Source organism: Triticum aestivum, chromosome 1A (genome assembly GCF_018294505.1).
Source record: "Triticum aestivum cultivar Chinese Spring chromosome 1A, IWGSC CS RefSeq v2.1, whole genome shotgun sequence".
NCBI lineage: Eukaryota > Viridiplantae > Streptophyta > Magnoliopsida > Poales > Poaceae > Triticum > Triticum aestivum.
This window is the reverse complement of record NC_057794.1, coordinates 554,923,098-554,944,832: the sequence shown is the minus strand read 5'-3', so window position 1 is coordinate 554,944,832 and position 21,735 is coordinate 554,923,098.

Here is a 21,735-nt window from a genome sequence, read left to right as displayed (position 1 = left end):
GCTGGGGCGCCACACCCCCCTAGGGCCCATGCGCCTAGGGTTGGGGGGACCCTAAGGGGGGCGCCCCCTTGCTTAGGGGGGCAAGCCCCCCTCCCCTTGGCCGCCGCCCCCCCCTCTAGATCTCATCTAGAGGGGGCCGGCCCCCTTCCCCTTTCCCTTATAAATAGAGGGGTGAGGGGAGGGCTGCAAGGAACATCCAAGGCGCAGCCCCTCCCCTCCCCAACACCTCTCCTCCTCCATAAGAGCTTGGCAAAGCCCTGCCGGAGTACTGCAGCTTCATCACCACCACGCCGTCGTGCTGCTATTGGAGCCCTCTTCCTCAACCTCTCCCTCCTCCTTGCTGGATCAAGGCGCGGGAGACGTCCTCGCTCCGTACGTGTGTTGAACGCGGAGGTGCCGTCCGTTCGGCACTAGGATCTTCGGTGATTTGGATCACGTCGAGTACGACTCCATCAACCCCGTTCTCTTGAACGCTTCCGCTCGTGATCTACAAGGGTATGTAGATGCACTCCTCTCTCCCTCGTTGCTAGATGACTCCATAGATTGATCTTGGTGATGCGTAGAAAATTTTTAAACTTCTGCTATGTTCCCCAACACCCTTGGCCGCCGCCCCCATGGAGATTGCATCTCCTAGGGCCGGCGCCCCCCAAGGCCCCTATATAAAGAGGGGAGAGGGAGGGCAACCGTACCCTTGCTCTTGGCGCCTCCCTCTCCCTCTGTAACACCTCTCCTCCCCGCTTGCGCTTGGTGAAGCCCTGCCGGGATCCAGCTGCATCCAACACCACGTCGTCGTGCTGCTGGATCTTCATCAACCTCTCCTTCCCCCTTGCTGGATCAAGAAGAAGGAGACGTCTTCCCAACCATACATGTGTTAAACGTGTAGGTGTTGTCCGTTCGGCACTTGGTCACCGGTGATTTGGATCATGATGAGTACGACTCCATCAACCCCGTTCTCTTGAACGCTTCCGCGCGCGATCTACAAGGGTATGTAGATGCACTCCTCTCTCCCTCGTTGCTAGATGACTCCATAGATTAATCTTGGTGATGCGTAGAAAATTTTAAAATTCTGCTACGTTCCCCAAGAGTGGCATCATGAGCTAGGTCTATGCATAGTTTCTATGCACGAGTAGAACACAAAGCAGTTGTGGGCGTGGATATTGTCAATTTGCTTGCCGTTACTAGTCTTATCTTGATTCGGCGGCATCGTGGGATGAAGCGGCCCGGACCGACCTTACACGTAAGCTTACGTGAGACTAGTTCCACCGATTGACATGCACTAGTTGCATAAGGTGGCTGGCGGGTGTCTGTCTCTCCCACTTTAGTCGGATCGGATTCGATGAAAAGGGTCCTTATGAAGGGTAAATAGAAATTGGCATATCACGTTGTGGTTTTTTCGTAGGTAAGAAACGTTCTTGCTAGAAACCTATAGCAGCCACGTAAAAACTTGCAACAACAATTAGAGGACGTCTAACTTGTTTTTGCAGCATGTGCTTTGTGATGTGATATGGCCAAAGGATGTGATGAATGATATATGTGATGTATGAGATTGATCATGTTCTTGTAATAGGAATCACGACTTGCATGTCGATGAGTATGACAACCGGCAGGAGCCATAGGAGTTGTCTTTATTTATTTATGACCTGCGTGTCAACATAAACGTCATGTAATTACTTTACTTTATTGCTAAAGCGTTAGCCATAGTAGTAGAAGTAATAGATGACGAGACAACTTCAAGAAGACACGATGATGGAGATCATGATGATGGAGATCATGGTGTCATGCCGGTGACAACGATGATCATGGAGCCCCGAAGATGGAGATCAAAAGGAGCAAATGATATTGGCCATATCATGTCACTATTTGATTGCATGTGATGTTTATCATGTTTTACATCTTATTTGCTTAGAACGACGGTAGCTTAAATAAGATGATCCCTCGTAATAATTTCAAGAAAGTGTTCCCCCTAACTGTGCACCGTTGCGAAGGTTCGTTGTTTCGAAGCACCACGTGATGATCGGGTGTGATAGATTCTAACGTTCGAATACAACGGGTGTAAGCCAGATTTACACACGCAATACACTTAGGTTGACTTGATGAGCCTAGCATGTACGGACATGGCCTCGGAACACAGAAGACCGAAAGGTCAAGCATGAGTCGTATAGAAGATACGATCAACATGAAGATGTTCACCGATGTTGACTAGTCCGTCTCACGTGATGATCGGACACGGCCTAGTTAACTCGGATCATGTTTCACTTAGATGACTGGAGGGATGTCTATCTGAGTGGGAGTTCATTGAATAATTTGATTAGATGAACTTAATTATCATGAACTTAGTCTAAAATCTTTACAATATGTCTTTAGATCAAATGGCCCACGTTGTCCTCAACTTCAACGCGTTCCTAGAGAAAACCAAGCTGAAAGACGATGGCAGCAACTATACGGACTGGGTCCGGAACCTGAGGATCATCCTCATAGCTGCCAAGAAAGATTATGTCCTAGAAGCACCGCTAGGTGACGCACCTGTGCCAGAGAACCAAGACGTTATGAACGCTTGGCAGTCACGTGCTGATGATTACTCCCTCGTTCAGTGCGGCATGCTTTACAGCTTAGAACCGGGGCTCCAAAAGCGTTTTGAGAGACACGGAGCATATGAGATGTTCGAAGAGCTGAAAATGGTTTTTCAAGCTCATGCCCGGGTCGAGAGATATGAAGTCTCCGACAAGTTCTTCAGCTGTAAGATGGAGGAAAATAGTTCTGTCAGTGAGCACATACTCAAAATGTCTGGGTTGCATAACCGCTTGACTCAGCTGGGAGTTAATCTCCCGGATGACGCGGTCATTGACAGAATCCTTCAGTCGCTTCCACCGAGCTACAAGAGCTTTGTGATGAACTTCAATATGCAGGGGATGGAAAAGACCATTCCTGAGGTATATTCAATGCTGAAATCAGCAGAGGTGGAAATCAAAAAGGAACATCAAGTGTTGATGGTGAATAAAACCACTAAGTTCAAGAAAGGCAAGGGTAAAAAGAACTTCAAGAAGGACGGCAAGGGAGTTGCCGCGCCCGGTAAGCAAGCTGCCGGGAAGAAGCCAAAGAATGGACCCAAGCCCGAGACTGAGTGTTTTTATTGCAAGGGAAGTGGTCACTGGAAGCGGAACTGCCCCAAATACTTAGCGGACAAGAAGGCCGGCAACACTAAAGGTATATGTGATATACATGTAATTGATGTGTACCTTACCAGTACTCGTAGTAGCTCCTGGGTATTTGATACCGGTGCGGTTGCTCACATTTGTAACTCAAAGCAGGAGCTGCGGAATAAACGGAGACTGGCGAAGGACGAGGTGACGATGCGCGTCGGGAATGGTTCCAAGGTCGATGTGATCGCCGTCGGCACGCTGCCTCTACATTTACCTACGGGATTAGTTTTAAACCTCAATAATTGTTATTTAGTGCCAGCTTTGAGCATGAACATTGTATCAGGATCTCGTTTAATTCGAGATGGCTACTCATTTAAATCCGAGAATAATGGTTGTTCTATTTATATGAGAGATATGTTTTATGGTCATGCTCCATTGGTGAATGGTTTATTCTTAATGAATCTCGAGCGTAATGTTACACATATTCATAGTGTGAATACCAAAAGATGTAAGGTTGATAATGATAGTCCCACATACTTGTGGCACTGCCGCCTTGGTCACATAGGTGTCAAACGCATGAAGAAGCTCCATGCAGATGGACTTTTAGAGTCTCTTGATTACGAATCATTTGACACGTGCGAACCATGCCTCATGGGTAAAATGACCAAGACTCCGTTCTCAGGAACAATGGAGCGAGCAACCAACTTATTGGAAATCATACATACTGATGTGTGCGGTCCAATGAGTGTTGAGGCTCGCGGTGGCTATCGTTATGTTCTCACCCTCACTGATGACTTGAGTAGATATGGGTATGTCTACTTAATGAAACACAAGTCTGAGACCTTTGAAAAGTTCAAGGAATTTCAGAGTGAGGTTGAGAATCAACGTAACAGGAAAATCACGTTCTTGCGATCAGATCGTGGGGGAGAATACTTGAGTCACGAATTTGGCACACACTTAAGAAAATGTGGAATAGTTTCACAACTCATGCCGCCTGGAACACCTCAGCGTAATGGTGTGTCCGAACGTCGTAGTCGCACTCTATTAGATATGGTGCGATCTATGATGTCTCTTACCGATTTACCGCTGTCATTTTGGGGCTATGCTTTAGAGACTGACGCATTCACTTTAAATAGGGCTCCGTCGAAATCCGTTGAGATGACACCGTATGAATTATGGTTTGGGAAGAAACCTAAGCTGTCGTTTCTAAAAGTTTGGGGATGCGATGCTTATGTCAAGAAACTTCAACCTGAAAAGCTCGAACCCAAATCGGAAAAATGTGTCTTCATAGGATACCCTAAAGAAACTATTGGGTATACCTTCTACCTCAGATCCGAAGGCAAGTTCTTTGTTGCCAAGAATGGGTCCTTTCTAGAGAAAAAGTTTCTCTCGAAAGAAACAAGTGGGAGGAAAGTAGAACTTGATGAAGTATTACCTCTTGAACCGGTAAGTGGCGCATCTCAAGAAAATGTTCCTGAGGTGCCTGCACCGACTAGAGAGGAAGTTGATAATGATGATCATGAAACTTCAGATCAAGTTGCTACTGAACTTCATAGGTCCACGAGGACACATTCCGCACCAGAGTGGTATGGCAACCCTGTCTTGGAAATCATGTTGTTAGACAACGATGAACCTTTGAACTATGAAGAAGTGATGGCGGGCCCGGATTCCGACAAATGGCTGGAAGCCATGAAATCCGAGATAGGATCCATGTATGAAAACGAAGTATGGACTTTGACTGACTTGCCCGATGATCGGCGAGCCATAGAAAATAAATGGATCTTTAAGAAGAAGACAGACGCGGATGGTAATGTGACCATCTATAAGGCTCGGCTTGTCGCTAAGGGTTATCGACAAGTTCAAGGGGTTGACTACGATGAGATTTTCTCATCCGTAGCGAAGCTGAAGTCCGTCCGAATCATGTTAGCAATTGCCGCATTCTATGATTATGAGATATGGCAAATGGACGTCAAAACGGCATTCCTTAATGGTTTCCTTAAGGAAGAATTGTATATGATGCAGCCGGAAGGTTTTGTCGATCCTAAGAATGCTGACAAGGTGTGCAAGCTCCAACGCTCGATTTATGGGCTGGTGCAAGCATCTCGGAGTTGGAACATTCGTTTTGATGAGATGATCAAAGCGTTTGGGTTTACACAGACTTATGGAGAAGCCTGCATTTACAAGAAAGTGAGTGGGAGCTCTGTAGCATTTCTCATATTGTATGTGGATGACATACTGTTGATGGGAAATGATATAGAATTCTTGGAAAGCATAAAGGCCTACTTGAACAAGTGTTTTTCAATGAAGGATCTTGGAGAAGCTGCTTATATATTAGGCATCAAGATCTATAGAGATAGATCGAGACGCCTCATTGGTCTTTCACAAAGTACGTACCTTGACAAGATATTGAAGAAGTTCAAAATGGATCAGTCAAAGAAGGGGTTCTTGCCTGTATTGCAAGGTACGAGATTGAGCACGACTCAATGCCCGACCATGGCAGAAGATAGAGAAAAGATGAGTGTCGTCCCCTATGCCTCGTCCATAGGGTCTATCATGTATGCTATGCTGTGTACCAGACCTGATGTAAACCTTGCCGTAAGTTTGGTAGGATGGTACCAAAGTAATCCCGGCATGGAACACTGGACAGCGGTTAAGAATATCCTGAAGTACCTGAAGAGGACTAAGGATATGTTTCTCGTTTATGGAGGTGACGAAGAGCTCGTCGTAAAGGGTTACGTCGATGCTAGCTTCGACACAGATCTGGATGACTCTAAGTCACAAACCGGATACGTGTATATTTTGAATGGTGGGGCAGTAAGCTGGTGCAGTTGCAAGCAAAGCGTTGTGGCGGGATCTACATGTGAAGCGGAGTACATGGCAGCCTCGGAGGCATCACAAGAAGCAGTCTGGGTGAAGGAGTTCATTACCGACCTAGGAGTCATACCCAATGCGTCGGGCCGATGACTCTATTCTGTGACAACACTGGAGCTATTGCCCTTGCCAAGGAGCCCAGATTTCACAGGAATACCAGGCATATCAAGCGTCGCTTCAACTCCATTCGTGAAAGTGTTCAAAATGGAGACATAGAGATTTGTAAAGTACATACGGACCTGAATGTGGCAGATCCGTTGACTAAACCTCTCCCTAGAGCAAAACATGATCAACACCAGAACTGCATGGGTGTTCGATTCATCACAATGTAACTAGAATATTGACTCTAGTGCAAGTGGGAGACTGTTGGAAATATGCCCTAGAGGCAATAATAAAATGGTTATTATTATATTTCTTTGTTCATGATAATTGTCTATTGTTCATGCTAAAATTGTGTTATCCGGAAATCGTAATACATGTGTCAATACATAGACCACAACACGTCCCTAGTGAGCCTCTAGTTGACTAGCTCGTTGATCAAAAGATATTCATGGTTTCCTGACTATGGACATTGGATGTCATTGATAACGGGATCACATCATTAGGAGAATGATGTGATGGACAAGACCCAATCCTAAGCATAGCTCAAAGATCGTGTAGTTCGTTTGTTGTAGCTTTTCCGAATGTCAAGTATCATTTCCTTAGACCATGAGATTGTGCAACTCCCGGATACCGTAGGAGTGCCTTGGGTGTGCCAAACGTCACAGCGTAACTGGGTGACTATAAAGGTACACTACAGGTATCTCCGAAAATGTCTGTTGGGTTGGCACGAATCGAGACTGGGATTTGTCACTCCGTGTGACGGAGAGGTATCTCTAGGCCCACTCGGTAATGCATCATCATAATGAGCTCAATGTGACCAAGTGGTTGATCACAGGATCATGCATTACGGCGCGAGTAAAGTGACTTGTCGGTAACGAGATGGAACGAGGTATTGGGACACCGACGATCGAGTCTCGGGCAAGTAACGTACCGATTGACAAAGGGAATTGTATATGGATTGATTGAATCCTCGACATCGTGGTTCATCCGATGAGATCATCGTGGAGTATGTGGGAGCCAACATGGGTATCCAGATCCCGCTGTTGGTTATTGACCGGAGAGGCGTCTCGGTCATGTCTACATGTCTCCCGAACCCGTAGGGTCTACACACTTAAGGTTCGGTGACGCTAGGTGTAACACCCTCGATGCGACTATAGCTCCCACGTGTCGAGGCACGACTTAGAGACATGATCGCATTGAAGGCATATGTCGCAAGTAAGGTAATCTTTACACATCCCATGTAATATAATAATAAAGGGGAGACAACATAGTTGGCTTACACTCTCCATGTCAATCAAGGTACATAAATAACATTACATCATCCAAACACTCATGGCCCGACTACGGCGCCAAAATAAAAGATAACCCAACATGCGACACGGTCCCGATCACCCCCAACTGGGCACCACTACTGAACATCAGGAAAGGAAACATAGTAACGCTGAGAGTCCTCGTCGAACTCCCACTTGAGCTCGAGCGCGTCACCTGGAGCGGAATCATCAGGCCCTGCATCTGGTGTAAAAGTAATCTGTGAGCCACAGGGACTCGGCAATCTCGCACCCTCGTGATCAAGACTATTTAAGCTTATAGGTAAGGCAAGGTAAAAATAAGTGGAGCTGCAGCAAGCTACTAGCATATATGGTGGCTATCCTGTTCGCAAAAGAGAGCGAGAAGAGGAGGCAAAGCGCGAGCGAGAAACTAGAGAACAACCTGCGCAAGCATTACTCCAACACCGTGTCCACTTCCCGGACTCCGCCGAGAAGAGGCCATCACGGTAACACACTCAGTTGATTCATTTTAGTTAAGTTAAGGTTCAAGTTATCTACAACCGGACATTAACAAATTCCCATCTGCCCATAACCGCGGGCACGGCTTTCGAAAGTTCAAATCCCTACAGGGGAGTCCCAACTTAGCCCATGACAAGCTCTCATGGTCAACGAAGGAATGGACCTCCTCCCAAGATGTTCCGATCAGACTCGGTATCTCGGTTCTTCAAGACACTTCGACAGGTTAAAACAAGACTAGCAACACCACCCGAATGTGCCGACAAATCCGGATAGGAGCTGCACATATCTCGTTCTCAGGGCACACTCGGATAAGCAATCCGTACAACTAAAACCAGCCCTTGAGTTTCCCGAGGTGGCGCTGCAAGGGGCTCTAGGGTGGACCAACACTCAGAGGAGCACTGGCAATTTGGGAGGCTTGAAAGCAAGTGGTAGGCATCATAGCATTGGCATAGCAAAAGAGCGAGCAAACTAGAATAGCAAAGATAGTAGTGATTTCGAGGGTATGATCATCTTGCCTGCAAAGTTGTCAGAGTTGACTGGATCCTCGAAAGCAAACTCAACGGGCTCCTCGTTAGTGAACTCGTCTCCCGGCTCTACCCAAACAAGACAAACAAGCAACAAGGAAACAATCAACCACGTGCAAGGATCAACCAAAATGATGCAAGGATGATATGCTATGCGGGATGCCATGCGGAATGCATATGCAAGATGTGACAGGAAATGCAAGATCCTGGCCTCAACTTGGAAATCCAAGTGTGCCACTGGAAAGATGAGATGAAATCTCTTGAAAACAATATAAAGAACGCCGGAATCGGAGTTACGGTTTGGAAATGGCAAGCAAAACAAATATGACATCGGTCTGCGATTTACAGCAAGTAGCCATCTAAATGCGTTGAGATTAACATGCTACAGCACCCAAACATGACAACAAAATATATGTCATGGCTGCACTCAAGATGCTTAACAAAAGTCTAGCACTGAGCTACAGCCAATTCATCCATTAACAGGTTCAAACAAGCATGGCAAAAATGCGTATGGCAAACAGATTTCAGACTTAGTGAAATTAACACTTCTCTGGAATTTCAGATCAGGTAGCCCTCTTCAGAGCAACAAAACTACATGCTACAGGACCTGAACATGGCAAAGTAAAGCATGGCATGGAGCTACTCAAAGAGCTTAACAAAAGTCCCTTAGTGACCTTGAGCCAAAAGGGATCAGAAAATACAATTGCAAGCATGTGAACATGGCAAAAACATAATCAGTTCACAGACTTAGTGAAAACTAGAGCATGCTGAAAACAGATATCAAGTAGGCATGTTTACGAACTCGATGCACTCACTACGGAGCAAGTCATGACAAACTAAGCATACATTCATCAAGAATACACAAAATTCAAGCTAGACATGGCAAGAACAATAGCATAGCATGAACGGATCAACTACAACATCATTGGCAAAATTGCAAACAAGTTGACATTTTGCCCAGATTCATAAAGTAGCAAAACTAGAGCTCGATTGACTCAAGCTAGGGTACTCCATAATTGCAAACAAAGACATGGATGGATAGAGCACTAAAAGATTAACAAAACATCCTTACTGATCATCCTCAAAAGAGGCACGGATCACTAGGAAACAACATGAACATATGGCCATATGAAATAAACAGATCAAGGACTTAGTGGAATTGCTAAGTCCCTGAAATCAGCACTACCAAGTGCCTTACTTCGCAAGCTTGTGCTAGTCACCACACACATCACAAAAATACATGGGTTGCATCTCTGGAAAGATGGCAAAACCCTTAACAAAACATATGTAGAGCTCATGGGCATATCATGCACACAATAATCATGGCAAAAATGGCAAATATGCAAATGGAGTAGCAGATCTGACAATTATCTCAAGTAGCCCTCTTCTAACAGCATTTCGGGCATCAAGATGAACTCAAATGCAAATGATGCAATGGAAAGAAATGATGTACTCTCTGAGACGAACAATTTGATATGCTATATGCCAAAAACGGAGCTACGGATGCGGAGATATAGCCTAATGAACAGGAGCACATGGATCTGAAAATTTAGGGACTTAGAAGAAAAAAACGACCTAGGGTTTACTGTTCACCGGATCTGGATCCAGATCGGCGCACAGATTCCCAGGCACGCCGGAGCACTGTTCACTGGCGCTAAAGAAGAAGAGGACGGCGGCCGGCGTGGTGGTGGCCGGAGCTCACCGAGGCGGCGCGGAAGAGGATGGTGGCGGCGTCGGCGGCCGGATGCGGCGGCGAAGGCGGCGAGGCGGCCGGCGGCGATGGCGCAGGAAGCGGCGCGGCGGAGGGGCGGCGCCGGGCGGAGTGGCGGCCAGGCGGGCACGGGCGGTGCTGGAGGCGGGAGGAGGCGCGGCGGAGAGGCGGGCCGCGGGGGCTGGCCTCGGGCTCCCGGGCCGCGGCAGCGGCGGGGAGAGGCGATGCCACGTGGCAGGAGGCGGTAGGCGGTGGCGGATCCGGACACGTCCGGCTCGGCGCGGATGTTGTCCAGCGGCGGCGGAGATCTCTTTTTTTTAGGGTTGGACGGGGAGAAGAGGAAGAAGAAAACGGAGGGGGTCTTTAAATAGGCATAGGAGGAGCTAGGAGAGTCCAAATGAGGTGCGGTTTTCGGCCACGCGATCGTGATCGAGCGCTCTAGATGATGGAGAGGGTTTTGGTGGGTTTTGGTCCAAATTGAAGGGGTGTTGGGCTGCAACACACACAAGGCCTTTTCGGTCCCTCGGTTAACCGTTGGAGTATCAAACGAAGTCCAAATGGTACGAAACTTGACAGGCGGTCTACCGGTAGTAAACCAAGGCCGCTTGGCAAGTCTTGGTCCAATCCAGAAATGTTTAAACCCCACACACGAAAGAAAGCTAGAAATGACCACCGGAAGAGAACGAAGCGCCGGAATGCAAAACGGACAACGGGGAAAATGCTCGAATGCATGAGATGAACACGTATGCAAATGCAATGCACATGATGACATGATATGAGATGCATGAAAACGACAACAACACACGGAGGAAAAAACCCGAACCCAAGAAAATAAAATAACTTAACGCCGGAAACGGCAAGAGTTGGAGTACAAATTGGGAAAGTCATATCCGGGGTGTTACAACACTCCACCACTACGAAAGGATCTCGTCCCAAGATCTAGGACTGAAAGAACGCCGGGTACTCAGAACGGAGGTGATCCTCGCGTTCCCAGGTAGCTTCATGGTCGGAATGGTGTGACCACTTGACTTTGAGGAATTTGATTGACTTATTGCGAGTCTTGTGTTCAGTCTCTTCAAGAATAGCAACGGGGTGCTCACGATAGGAGAGATCTTCTTGGAGCTCAATGTCCTCGAAGTTGACGGTGCGGTCAGGAGTCTTGAAGCACTTTCGGAGCTGAGAGACATGGAACACATCATGAACATTTGCAAAGTTTGAAGGAAGCTCGAGTTGATAGGCGAGATCGCCTCTCTTGCTGACAATCTTGAAAGGTCCCACGTATCTGGGGGCAAGCTTCCCTTTGATACCGAAGCGACGAGTACCTTTCATAGGAGAGACGCGGAGGTAAACATGATCTCCGATCTCGAAAGCCAAATCATGGTGCTTACTATCATAGTAGCTCTTCTGACGAGATCGGGCTGCTTTGAGGTTATCACGAATGACTTTGCACATTTCCTCTGCCTCTGTGATTAAGTCATTACCCAAAAGCTGATGTTCACCAGTTTCAGACCAGTTGAGAGGGGTACGGCACTTCCTGCCATACAGAATTTCAAAAGGGGCCTTGCCCGAACTTGCTTGAAAACTGTTGTTGTAGGAGAATTCAGCATAAGGAAGACAATCCTCCCACTTCATGCCGAAGGAGATCACACAAGCCCTGAGCATATCTTCAAGAATCTGGTTGACACGCTTGACTTGACCGCTAGTTTGAGGATGGATAGCTGTGCTGAAGCGGATGTTGGTGCCATGGCCTTCTGAAAAGAATCCCAAAACTTGGAGGTAAAGATGTTGCCACGGTCTGAAGAGATCACTTGAGGAATACTGTGCAGAGAGACAATTCGAGAGGTATAGAGTTCCGCCAATTGAGCTGCAGTGGTCGACTCTTTGATAGGCAGAAAGTGAGCCACTTTGGTGAGTTTGTCGATGACAACGAATATAGCATCATTGCCACGTTTGGACTTTGGAAACCCAGTCACAAAGTCCATCTCAATGTGGTCAAACTTCCATTCTGGAATGGCAAGAGGTTGGAGGAGACCGGCTGGCCTTTGGTGTTCTGCCTTCACTCTTCTGCAGACATCACATTCATTCACGAATTGAGCAATCTCGCGCTTCATTCGAGTCCACCAATAAGCCTGCTTGAGGTCCTGATACATCTTCGTACTCCCAGGGTGGATGGAGAGGAGAGAATTGTGAGCCTCGTTCATGATCACTTTACGGAGGTCACCTTTGGGTACAACAATACGATCCTCGAAGAAGAGAGTGTCCTTGTCGTCAAGGCGGTAGCACTTGTACTTGGGTTGACTCTTGGTAACCCCAATCTTCACCTTTTTCACCATAACATCAAGAAGCTGGGCTTGGCGAATCTGGTCTTCTAAGGTAGGAGAGACTTGAAGGTTGGCGAGGAAACCTTGAGGAACAACATGCAGATTAAGTTTGCGGAAAGCTTCACAAAGCTCGGGTTGATAAGGCTTGAGAATCAGACTGTTGCAGTAAGCCTTTCTGCTCAATGCGTCAGCAATCACATTGGCCTTGCCTGGAGTATACTCGATACTCGGATTATACTCTTGAATCATTTCAACCCATCGAGTTTGCCTGAGGTTGAGATTAGGCTGAGTGAAGATGTACTTGAGACTCTTGTGATCAGTGAAAATATCCACTTTTCTTCCCAATAAGAGATGTCTCCAAGTCAAAAGAGCATGCACAACTGCCGCCAACTCGAGATCATGAGTGGGGTAGTTCTTCTCATTGGGCTTCAACTGGCGAGAGGTATAAGCAACAACTTTCTTCTCTTGCATCAATACTGCGCCAAGACCTTGGAGAGAGGCATCACAAAAGACCTCGTACGGTTTGGATTCATCAGGCAGAGTCAGAACTGGAGCAGTGATCAATTTCTCTTTCAAAGTGTTGAAAGCAATGTCACACTCCGGAGACCAAACGTACTTGACGTGCTTCTGGAGAAGATTAGAGAGAGGCTTCGCGATCTTAGAAAAGTTTTCAACGAATCTTCGACAATAGCTTGCGAGACCGAGGAAGCTACGGAGTTGCTTCACGTTCTGAGGAGGTTCCCAATTCACAATTGCAGACACCTTCTCAGGATTCACGGCAATGCCCTTGGCAGAGATGATATGACCAAGATAAAGAACCTCATCGAGCCAAAATTCACACTTGGAGAACTTGGCGTAGAACTGATGTTCTCTGAGCTTATCAAGAACCAAACGCAAGTGCTTGGCATGATCTTCCTTGTTCTTCGAGAAAACCAGAATGTCGTCGAGATAGACCAAAACGAAGTCATTGGTGTAGGCGTTGAAGATGAAGTTCATCATGCGAGAGAACGTCGGAGGAGCGTTGACAAGGCCAAAAGACATGACAGTGTATTCATATGAACCATAGCTTGTCCTGAAGGCCGTCTTGGGAATATCTTGCTCACGGATTCAAATCTGATGATAACCCATACGGAGATCAAGCTTGGAGAATACTTGGGCACCTTTGAGTTGTTCGAACAGCTCGTTGATGTTGGGAAGTGGGTATTTGTTCTTGATGGTCTTCTTGTTCAATGGACGGTAATCAACACAAAGTCGGTCCGTTCCATCCTTCTTCTTCACAAAAAGAACACCACAACCCCACGGAGAAGAACTAGGCCGGATGAGACCCATTCTCTCTTGAATATCGAGTTGCTTCTTCAGCTCCTTCAACTCTTCAGGTCCGAGCTTGTAAGGACGCTTGCACACAGGTTCCGTGCCGGGCTCAAGATCAATAACGAACTCAACTGGCCAGTGCGGAGGCATTCCTGGAAGCTCTTCTGGAAAGACGTCTTGATATTCGCAAACGACTGGAATTTGCGAGATAGCATCCACTTCACCCTTCTCATTGAGAGAAAACAGACGGATGGTATCATCACGAGCGGCAAAGACAATTACATCCTCAAACGAATGAGTCAATTGAATCTGCCTGGCTGCACAATCATGCTGAGCCTTGTGCTTAGAAAGCCAATCCATTCCGAGAATAAGATCAATATCCGAGTCACCCAGAACATTTGGAGAGGACAAGAACTTATAGTCACCCAAAGTGATTGTGACATCCGGAACGCATACTCGAGATGTCATTTGACGGGCCGGAGAGACAATAGCCAACGGTTTCGGCAACACTTGAGTAACAAAATCATGCTTAGATGCAAAAGGTCTCGAGATGAAACAATGCGATGCACCAGTGTCAAAAAGAACTTTTGCAGGAATATCATTAATAGGAAGGTTACCCATGATCACATCTGGTGAGTCCTCTGCCTGAGTTGCGTTCATCAAGTTGACCTTGGCGTGCTTGGGGTTATGCTTGACCACAGCTGTACTTGCCGATCTGACAGGAGGAGGAGGAGGAAGACGCCTCTGGTTGAAACACTTGTTGGCATAGTGACCCTTCTGTTGGCACTTGTTGCACGTGACCTCTGAAAGCGGACGGTGGTACGGAGCACTCGATCTTGGAGCTTGAGACGAAGTCTTGTTCTGAAAGCCAGGGTTGGATGGGTGGGAAGAACCACTGCCACCTTTGCTCTTCTACTGATACGGCTGACGGAACGGAGGAGGAAGCCAATACTTCTGCTGCTTGGCCACTTGAGTAGAGGAAGAAGGAGTAACATCTCTGACTCGCTTCTTGGAAGCATCACACCTCAACTGAGCAGCCTCTTGCTTCAATGCCATGTTGTAGAACTCATCGTACCTCAAGGGCTCGAAGAGAACAAGAGCTAGCTGGATTTCTTCTCGGAGACCACCTCTGAACTGGTATATCATGCTCTTCTCATCAGGGACGTCCTGCTTGGCAAAGCGGGCGAGCTTCTGAAACAACTTGTTGTAGTCATAGACAGACAAAGAGCCTTGCTTCAGGTTGCGGAATTCCTCACGCTTGCTTTCAACCACGCTCTGAGGGATATGGTGAGCTCTGAAATCTTGACGGAATTCATCCCAAGTGATAACACGTCCACCTCTGGAGTCCTTGTACTGCTGGAACCATTCTGCAGCTTGATCTTTGAGCTGGAAGGAAGCGAACTTGACAAAGTCCTCAGGCCTGACGTTACTGCACTCGAAATGCTTGCACAGATCCACAAGCCAATCGTCAGCATCGGTTGCCTCAACACAATTGCTGAAAGTCTTTGGCCCGTTAGCAAGGAACTGGTTGAGTGTAGCAGAGTGATTCTGATTGTTGCCTTGGTTCCCTTGGTTGCCTTGATTGCGCTCTTGGAGAATTTGCATGATCAACTGTGTGTTTGCATTGGTTGCGGCCATCACAGCTTGCCATGCCTCCGGAGGAGGGGGAGGTGGTGGCGGATCAGGATTCGGAGTCGTGCGTGTTGGAGGAGCCATCCTGAAGAGGTTGACATCCATTAGCACATTGATAGACAAATATTGAAGCTGAATCCAACGGAATGAAAATTGCAACATATAGTCTTCACATTCGAACAAAATGAACGAATGCATTCCTCTTGAAATGGTCACATATCCATAAATTGAGAAGCCACTTACAATTAAGGTAGAGAAATAAATCAACAAGGTACGGATCAAGAACGAATAATCGGTAAGAAATCCCAATCTCAAACCAATATCCGGGGAATAAGAACTAGAGCTATGAGAATTCCCACCTATGAAACTCCCGAACCTTTCCGGTTATGCAATCAGGTGTTGGGGATACAGGGGAAGCATAATATCTCACCCTAATCTAGCAAATCCTACATCCAGCTGTATCCATCCTTCAACACATAACCGAGAAAAACTTCGGAAACCATCTATCTCAACCTTCGAAAAGCATCTGTTATACAAGTTATGGCGATACTCCCGAACTCCCGCCCCAGTACTGGGTGGCGTCGAGGTTATCTCACCAACGAACTGCATAAAAGAGATTTTCGATGTCGGCGTACTAGACTCAGGTATTCCAGAACTGCAACGATAAAATTATGATGACAACACCTCAGAGCTCAACTCCCCGGGACACTTCCACAAAACCCCTGACAGGAGGCACCAAGACAATGTTCTCGTCATAAAACCATCGGAACGATTCCAAGATACCCACGTGATCCTAAATTTTTTTTAGTGAAATTTGAGAAGAGAAGAGTCAAAACTCTACGTCAGGATGCCTTACCAGAGCGATGAGGAGACTGGGAAGTAAAAAGAATTCCTAACTCTCCGATATATAATTCCTAAATGACTCAAAACATTTTTTCTAGACACAACTCGGCTGCTAAAAACGATCAAGCAATGGGGATCCTAAGGTCGGGGAAGGCTCTGATACCAACTTGTAACACCCTCGATGCGACTATAGCTCCCACGTGTCGAGGCACGACTTAGAGACATAATCGCATTGAAGGCATATGTCGCAAGTAAGGTAATCTTTACACATCCCATGTAATATAATAATAAAGGGGAGACAACATAGTTGGCTTACACTCGCCACGTCAATCAAGGTACATAAATAACATTACATCATCCAAACACTCATGGCCCGACTATGGCGCCAAAATAAAAGATAACCCAACATACGACACGGTCCCGATCACCCCCAACTGGGCACCACTACTGAACATCAGGAAAGGAAACATAGTAACGCTGAGAGTCCTCGTCGAACTCCCACTTGAGCTCGAGCGTGTCACCTGGAGCGGAATCATCAGGCCCTGCATCTGGTGTAATAGTAATCTGTGAGCCACAGGGACTCAGCAATCTCGCACCCTCGCGATCAAGACTATTTAAGCTTATAGGTAAGGCAAGGTAAAAATAAGTGGAGCTGCAGCAAGCAACTAGCATATATGGTGGCTATCCTGTTCGCAAAAGAGAGCGAGAAGAGGAGGCAAAGCGCGAGCGAGAAACTAGAGAACAACCTGCGCAAGCGTTACTCCAACACCGTGTCCACTTCCCAGACTCCGCCGAGAAGAGGCCATCACGATAACACACTCAGTTGATTCATTTTAGTTAAGTTAAGGTTCAAGTTATCTACAACCGGATATTAAAAAATTCCCATCTACCCATAACCGTGGGCACGGCTTTTGAAAGTTCAAATCCCTGCAGGGGAGTCCCAACTTAGCCCATGACAAGCTCTCATGGTCAACGAAGGAATAGACCTCCTCCCAAGACGTTCCGATCAGACTCGGTATCTCGGTTCTTCAAGACACTTCGACAGGTTAAAACAAGACCAGCAACACCGCCCGAATGTGCCGACAAATCCCGATAGGAGCTGCACATATCTCGTTCTCAGGGCAGAATCAGATAAGCAATCCGTACAACTAAAACCAACCCTCGAGTTTCCCCGAGGTGGCGCTACAAGGGGCTCTAGGGTGGACCAACACTCAGAGGAGCACTGGCCCGGGGGGGTTTAAAATAAGATGACCCTCGGGCTCCGGAAACCCAAGGGAAAAAGAGGCTAGGTGGCAAATGGTAAAACCAAGGTTGGGCATTGCTGGAAAAGCTTTAATCAAGGCGAACTATCAAGGGGTTCCCATTATAACCCAACCGCGTAAGGAACGCAAAATCCGGGAACATAATACCGATATGACGGAAACTAGGGCGGCAAGAGTGGAACAAAACACTAGGCGAGAGGCCGAGCCTTCCATCCTTTACCAAGTATATAGATGCATTAAAATAACAAGATAATTTAATGATATCCCAACAAGTAAATAAATGTTCCAACAAGGAACGGCCTCCAATCTTCACCTGCAACTAGCAACGCTATAAGAGGGGCTGAGCAAAGCGGTAACATAGCCAATCAACGGTTTGCTAGGACATGGTGGGTTAGAGGCTGAACATGGCAATTTGGGAGGCTTGAAAGCAAGTGGTAGGCATCGTAGCATTGGCATAGCAAAAGAGCGAGCAAACTAGCATAGCAAAGATAGTAGTGATTTCGAGGGTATGATCATCTTGCCTGCAAAGTTGTCAGAGTTGACTGGATCCTCGAAAGCAAACTTAACGGGCTCCTCGTTAGTGAACTCGTCTCCCGGTTCTACCCAAACAAGACAAACAAGAAACAAGGAAACAATCAACCACGTGCAAGGATCAACCAAAATGATGCAAGGATGATATGCTATGCGGGATGCGATGCGGAATGCATATGCAAGATGTGATAGGAAATGCAAGATCCTGGCCTCAACTTGGAAATCCAAGTGTGCCACTGGAAAGATGAGATGAAATCTCTTGAAAACGATATAAAGAACGCCGAAATCAGAGTTACGGTTTGGAAATGGCAAGCAAAACAAATATGACACCGGTCTGCGATTTACAACAAGTAGCCATCTAAATGCAATGAGATTAACATGCTACAGCACCCAAACATGACAACAAAATACATGGCAGGGTTGCACTCAAGATGCTTAACAAAAGTCTAGCACTGAGCTACGGCCAATTCATCCATTAACAGGTTCAAACAAGCATGGCAAAAATGCATATGGCAAACAGATTTCAGACTTAGTGAAATTAACACTTGTCTGGAATTTCAGATCAGGTAGCCCTCTTTGGAGCAACAAAACTACATGCTACAGGACCTGAACATGGCAAAGTAAAGCATGGCATGGAGCTACTCAAAGAGCTTAACAAAAGTCCTTAGTGACCTTGAGCCAAAAGGGATCAGAAAATACAATTGCAAGCATGTGAACATGGCAAAAACATAATCAGTTCACAGACTTAGTGAAAACTGGAGCATGCTGAAAACAGATATCAAGTAGGCATGTTTACGAACTCGATGCACTCACTACGGAGCAAGTCATGACAAACTAAGCATACAACCATCAAAAATACACAAAATGCAAGTTAGACATGGCAAGAACAATAGCATAGCACGCACGGATCAACTACAACATCATCGGCAAAATTGCAAACAAGATGACAATCTGCCCAGATTCACAAAGTAGCAAAAGTAGAGCTCGATTGACTCAAGCTAGGGTACTCCATAATTGCAAACAAAGACATGGATGGATAGAGCACTACAATATTAACAAAACATCCTTATTGATCATCCTCAAAAGAGGCACGGATCACTAGGAAACAACATAAACATATGGCCATATGAAATAAACAGATCAAGGACTTAGTGGAATTGCTAAGTCCCTGAAATCAGCACTACCAAGTGCCTTACTTCGCAAGCTTGTGCTAGTCACCACACACATCACAAAAATACATGGGTTGCACCTCTGGAAAGATGGCAAAACCCTTAACAAAACATATGTAGAGCTCATGGGCATATCATGCACACAATAATCATGGCAAAAATGGCAAATATGCAAATGGAGTAGCAGATCTGACAATTATCTCAAGTAGCCCTCTTCTAACAGCATTTCGAGCATCAAGATGAACTCAAATGCAAATGATGCAATGGAAAGAAATGATGTACTCTCTGAGACGAACAATTTGATATGCTATATGCCAAAAACGAAGCTACAGATGCGGAGATATAGCCCTATGAACATGAGCACATGGATCTGAAAATTTAGGGACTTAGAAGAAAAAAAACGACTTAGGGTTTACTGTTCACCGGATCTGGATCCAGATCGGTGCATGGATTCCGAGGCACGCCGGAGCACTGTTCACCGGCGCCGGAGAAGAAGAGGACGGCGGCCGGCGTGGTGGTGGCTGGAGCTCACCGAGGCGGCGCGGAAGAGGATAGTGGCGGCGTCGGCGGCCGGATGCGGCGGCGAAGGCGGGCGGCGAAGGCGGCGAGGCGGCCGGCGACGATGGCGCAGGAAGCGGCGCGGCGGAGTGGCGGCGCCGGGCGGGCGCGGGCGGCGCTGGAGGCGGGAAGGAGGCGCAACGGAGAGGCGGGCCGCGGGGGCTGGCCTCGGGCTCCCTGGCCGCGGCGGCGGCGGGGACAGGCGATGCCACGTGGCAGGCGGCGGTAGGCGGCAGTGGATCCGGACATGTCCGGCTCGGCGCGGACGTTGTTCGGCGGCGGCGGAGATCTCTTTTTTTTAGGGTTGGACGGGGAGAAGAGGAAGAAAAAAATAAAGGGGGTCTTTAAATAGGCATAGGAGGAGTTAGGAGAGTCCAAATGAGGTGCGGTTTTCGGCCACGCGATCGTGATCGAACGCTCTAAATGATGGAGAGGGTTTTGGTGGGTTTTGGGCCAAATTGGAGGGGTGTTGGGCTGCAACACACACGAGGCCTTTTCGGTCCCTCGGTTAACCGTTGGAGTATCAAACGAAGTCCAAATGGTACGAAACTTGACAGGCGGTCTACCGGTAGTAAAACAAGGCCGCTTGGCAAGTCTCGGTCCAATCTGGAAATGTTTAAACCCCACACACGAAAGAAAGCTAGAAATGACCACCGGAAGAGAACGAAGCGCCGGAATGCAAAACGGACAACGGGGAAAATGCTCGAATGCATGAGATGAACACGTATGCAAATGCAATGCACATGATGACATGATATGAGATGCATGACAACGACAACAACACACGGAGACAAAAACCCGAACCCAAGAAAATAAAATAACTTAACGCTGGAAACGGCAAGAGTTGGAGTACAAATTGGGAAAGTCATATCCGGGGTGTTACACTAGGGTTGTAGAGATATTAGTATGCACTAACCCGAAAGTTGTTCGGAGTCCCGGATGAGATCTCGAACGTCACGAGGAGTTCCGGAATGGTCCGGAGGTAAAGATTTATATATAAGAAGTCCAGTTTCGGCCATCAGGAAGGTTTCGGGGGTCGCCGGTATTGTACCGGGACCACCGGAAGGGTCCCGAGGGTCCACCGGGTGGGGCCACCTATCCCGGAGGGCCCCATGGGCTGAAGTGGGAGGGGAACCAGCCCCTGGTGGGCTGGTGCGCCCCCCCTTGGGCCTCCCCTGCGCCTAGGGTTGGGAAACCCTAGGGGTGGGGGCGCCCCCCACTTGGCTTGGGGGGAAGCCACCCTTTGGCCGCCGCCCCCTTGGAGATTGCATCTCCTAGGGCCGCCGCCCCCCCACGGCCCCTATATAAAGAGGGGGAAGGGAGGGCAGCCGTACCCTTGCTCTTGGCGCCTCCCTCTCCCCCTGTAACACCTCTCCTCCCCGCTTGCGTTTGGCGAAGCCCTACCGAGATCCTGCTGCATCCAACACCACGCCGTCGTGCTGCTGGATCTTCATCAACCTCTCCTTCCCCCTTGCTGGATCAAGAAGAAGGAGACGTCTTCCCAACCGTACGTGTGTTAAACGCGGAGGTGCTGTCCGTTCGGCACTTGGTCATCGGTGATTTGGATCACGACGAGTACGACTCCATCAACCCCGTTCTCTTGAACGCTTCCGCGCGTGATCTACAAGGGTATGTAGATGCACTCCTCTCTCCCTCGTTGCTAGATGACTCCATAGATTGATCTTGGTGATGCATAGAAAATTTTAAAATTCTGCTACGTTCCCCAACAGGAAGAGGCGGCGGCGCTCGATCTCATCGCACCGCGCATGGCTGCTCGCCGACACCGACAGGATGGGGACCCGATCCGTGGAGAGGTACCAGTTGTTGGGGAGGTGCACATCGCTCCACGGGACCGGCATCCTCGTTTCCCAGTACCGCCAGCACACGTCCACGGCCAGGTACCGCGGGCGCGCTCGCCGGCGGCCCTAGGGGTGATGGTGAAGGGGCTAGGCGCGGGGGCTCGACTGGAGGAG